Consider the following 4,926-nt stretch of genomic DNA (forward strand, 5'->3'; position numbering starts at 1 on the left):
TCCACAACCCACGCCCCACTGGAGGTATCCGAGAGACTCCCAGCAGGATCCCTCGTTCACCAGTCCCAGCTCCTGTTACACTGATTTCTGCCTCCTGGGGGGTTTTGGGGAGGAGGACATATATCCAAACCTGGGAGCTCTTCCAGGAGCCAGCACGCAGTGAGAGCTCAGCAAGCGTCAGCCATGGTTAGTGGGACTACCATACCTTCCCAGCTGGAGGAGACCCTGCGGGGCTGTCACCAGCCCTCCCAACTAGCTGTGGGGAAAATCCCAGAGAAATGGTCAAACTCTGACTGGTCAGCTCAAGCCCAGCCTGGTTCTGGAGGTTTTCAGACCAGTGAGCCAAGGACTCCACTTCTACAGCTGGTTTGAGTTGAGACTTTGTTCCTCGTCACTAGAAGCATCGGACCAATAGGAACCCCTGAGCATATAAACTGTGAGCAGGGAGCGGGCTGGTATGGTTTGCTCTGCTCTGCCTCGTGCACCTGGCATTCAGGAGCTCCACGCGCACCTGTTGCCCGAGTGAATGAATTAAGGAACCCCAACAAGGGGTGGCTCAGTCGTTAAGCGTCTGCCTTCAGCTCAGGGCGTGATCCCAGCGTTCTGGGATCGAGCCCCACATCAGGCTCCTCCGCTGGGAGCCTGCTTCTTCCTCTCCCACTCCCCCTGCTTGTGTTCCCTCTCTCACTGGCTGTCTCTCTCTCTGTCAAATAAATAAAATCTTTAAAAGAAAAGAAAAGAAAAATGAGCTCCAGGCAAAGCCCTCCTCTTGCAGTGCTCTTATCTCTGAACCTGTGAAGTGAGGCTAACTCAGGATAAGCGCTGCCAGCCCCCTCACAGACCTGGACATTGAGGGAAGACCACCTCACACTGGGAAGCCCCGGGGGGTGTCCTGCGGGGACCAAAGTTCTCCAAGCCTTAAGTGAAGCTTAACTCCTGAGTGAGGGGAACCTGGGGTGGAAGGATTTCACTCCAAGTTCTGGAACAACTCAAACAGCTCGTTTCTTCCTGGAAACTGCTCCCACGCCCCTCTGGGATGAAGATGCCGCACTCCCCCTTCTCAGGTTTCCAAGAAATGCAGCTACACACCCAGGCTGACTTGGAAGAGGGAACTCATCCCGGGGCTGGGGCAATATCCTCAGGTCCTCAAGGTTCTTTCCGGCTTTCTGTTCCTACCTCCTGGTTGCACTGGCCTTGCTGCCTCCTGGTCACAAGAGGGCAGCCACGCTCCAGGCATTTGGACTCTGGACGTGGTGGGCTGGCCCAGGCAGTGGGGAGACCAGGGAGGAAACCCTTTCCCCGAAGCACCCGGTCTGATCTCCTTCTGTCCCAGCGTGTGCCCACCCCCACATGGGGACCACGTATCGCTCTCCCTGAGATCAAGGGATTGCCACCTGATCCCTGTGAGGAGGAAGAGGAGAAACCCTTGTCTCCTTTCCCAGGCCACACCTGCATGGGAGGCGGGCAAAGCCCAGGAGGCCCAGAACACGCTTAGCGTCTCGTATCCCGGGCCCGATGGGGTCGGCACCTGTTGCACAACCACATGGCTTTGTATCAGTCTGATTGGGAACTGCAACGAAACCCTCCCAAGGTAGAGTTGGAAGGGTCCCCTCCCACAGTTTCAGTGACCTCACCCCACCCCCCGAGCCTGGGCTGACTCACCTGGGCTTGCTCACTAGGCATCTCCACCCCGGGTCCTCGCCCAGCAGGGGGCGTGCTTAGCGGTGACCACGGCGGCTCCCTCCACGTTGGGTGGGGCTCGAACGCACAATCCCAAGATCGAAGGTCGCTTCCTTGCTCCACTGACTGAGCCAGGGAGCCACCCCACCCCTTGTTCTGTCATCTTTAAAATGCGGCAGTAACAGTTGCAACCGTGTGGCGCTGTTGTGAGTAGGTAACGCATAGCAGTTGCGCACCTCGGGGCCTGGTCCCGTGGTCTCCAAGGTGTGGCTACTGCACCCTTGCTGGGACCCCCCCCCCGGAGGTGCATGACGTTAAAGTGGTGGCTAACGTTTTCTGTTCACGACCCACAGGGCTGTATACTGTGACCCCGTATGCACCCCCACATATATCCGAAGCCTAGGTATCGTGACGCGCGCCCACTGCCATGCCAAATGTCCTTTTCTTGTTTCAGTTTTTCCAAATGCTGGTCAGGACCTACTAAACGGATTTTTACAGCCATGAATGGGCTCTGACCCTCAATGTGAAAAACTGTTCTAGACCATACTTCCTTCCTTTTTCTGATGTGACTGGGCATGTATTCGTTTCCTATTGCGGCTGGAGCACCCTGCCACAAACAGGACAGGTGAAAACAACAAAATGTGTTCTCTTACCTTTCTGGAGGTCAGAGTCCCCCGTCTGGGTGGGCCGTGTGGCGCTCCTTCTGGAGGCTCCTGCGGAGAGCTTGTTTCCTTGTCTTTTCCAGCGTCCGGAGGCCGCCTGCGTTCCTTGGCTCCGTGGCCCAGCGACACTCTCACCTGCGGCCCCATCTCTGACTCACCTGCCTGCCTCCCTAAGGATCCCTGGGACTACTGTGGGCCCACCTGGGTAATCCAGAATCCTCTTCGTCTTTGACTTAATCACATCGGCAAAGTTCACAGTTCTGGGGATTAGGACATGGACATCTTTGAGGGGGGCATTATTTGACCTACTGTACCCAGTATTGAAATTACACATATATAAATAACTTCAATAACCTAACCTTATAATTTATATCCTGATCTACATGGCACCTGAGTCCACACGGGGTAGCTCATGCCTCAGCCACACCACATCGTTGCCTTCGGGGCTGGGCACACGTGGGAACTAAACCAGTAGTGTGATGGCCGTTGGGCCAAACCGAAGAGTTGCCCAAGCAATCAATCTGGGTTCTGAGGCTGAATTCAGCCTTTCTCAGAATATTCTGGAAAGAACTATTGGATTTTTCTTTGGTTAGCAAGATCCTTCATACACTGCTTCCCACTCCATGGCATTGTTATTTAGGGTCTCCGGGGCCTGTAATAGGGCCAGTGCCAAGCCTAAAAGTGAACCTTGGCTTTACTGAGTATCTAACAGGAATTACTAATCCTGTTTTTTGTTTTTTTTTTTAAGATTTTATTTATTTGAGAGAGCGAGGCAGAGAAAGCACAAGGGGGGAGGGGCAGAGGGAGAGGGAGAAGCAGACTCCCCGCTGAGCAGGAAGCCCCACGCTGCTCCATCCGGGACCCTGAGCTTCACCTGAGCTGAAGGGACTTGACTGACTGAGCCACCCAGGTGATGCCACTAATCCTGTTTTTACCGCCATTTTACAGGTGGGGATTCGGAGGCTCAGGTTAACTAGGTTGCTCAAGGTCACACGACTTGGCAGAACTATAACCTGACATCAAAGCCCAAAGCCCCGAATCAAAGGGCTTTGGCAGTCACCCAGAGCCCCCCCCAGATTGGTAGTTACTGTGGCCCCGGGCCCAGCAGCACTGTGGGTTTCCGGCTGCCGTCACTCGGATGGGCCTTCCTCGACGGGTGAGAAATGGCCCAAGTTAAAAAAAGATAACTCTGGCTAAGTTCTTGGAGGCAAAGTTAGAAACTTTTCTTTGTTGCGGTTGTTTTTTCATGGAATACAGTGTTTCTCTAAAAACCTCTGGGCTTGTCTGCCAAACCGTGTGATTTAAAGAAACGAAAAAGAAATTTTTAGCTCATTCCTGTTTAGGGCCTACTTTTGTCTATCCTCGGTGACAACAGCCCTGCGGACGCAGGGGTGCAAACACAAAGGGGCTCCTGCCACAGGGGGTCCCGAGAGGAGGCTACCGCAAACAGGGATGAGGCCGGCCCACCAGGCCAGCCCCTCGGCTGCTGAGATTCTCTCCCGGAGGAAAGTAATGCTCCCCACGAGACACCAGAAGGGCAAAATTACTCTTGAGAACGTATCATGATGTCCTCTGAGCAGCACTGTTCCCAGTGTCCTAAAACCGGGGTTGTCTTCGAACCACTGTGAGACAGGAGGCAAGGGAGGCTCGGGAGGCCAGTTGATCGAAGTCAAGTCATTTTGGTTTTAGGCCTTGACCTAAGTCAGGTCATAAAGAGTCACAAGACCCCTCTCCCTCCGGCAGTGAGAGCCACAAAGTCTGGACATTCTTACCACTGCTCCCCGTGGGTAATTCTGCAGCCCTAAGCAACAGAAAAACCGCCCGATGTAGATGATAAACCCAAAGTTAAAGAGTAAGCCCCTCCCTGTACAGCTAGTTGATTTTTAAAAACTTATAAAACCCGTTGTGAGAGGCATCACGGCAGTGGCGGGCAGGGGTGGGGCCACTTCCCCACACTCTGGTGACAGAGTAGCTCCTTTCCTACTCGTACTCTTCATTTTTGTCCCTTTCTCTAATGGCTTGATCTTGAATTCTTTCTTTTTGGTGACGGGCCTCAACCCATCAGACCTCAACTGCTCCCCTTCTCCTGGGCCAGCGAGATGGAGAACATGGCCGTGCTCAAGGCTACTCTGCGTTTACTTCCTTTGCTAATTCCTCACATTTGCCCCTCTCAGGACTGTCAGCCTTGGAATGTTAAACTTCCCCTCTACACTATGATGAGAATGACTCAGTTTGGGCCCCATAATGCCTCATGGAAACGGGAAGCTACCGTGTCCCTTCCCCCGCAGCACGTCCCCACAGTGCGCTGTGGGGCTTGGCTGCCCCGTCCTGGCCCCGGCCTCCGAGCAGGCTCAGCGGGCGGGCGTCTGCGGCCTGGTGCGCACGCGAAGGGCGCGGGGCTCTGCAGCGGCGCCGCGAGGCTTGACCACAGCATTCAGGGAATGCTTTTCTCAGAGGTGTTAGAGGGTGGCTCGATTTCAGGAACTCAGAATCCAAGATTTTACCCTAAAAACCAACCAGTATACTATGAAGCGTTTGTCTCTATTTTTCTAATAGAAATAGCACAAGGAAACAAAACCAAAAA

This window comes from Ursus arctos, unplaced genomic scaffold (assembly GCF_023065955.2).
Source record: "Ursus arctos isolate Adak ecotype North America unplaced genomic scaffold, UrsArc2.0 scaffold_2, whole genome shotgun sequence".
Classification (NCBI taxonomy): Eukaryota; Metazoa; Chordata; class Mammalia; order Carnivora; family Ursidae; genus Ursus; species Ursus arctos.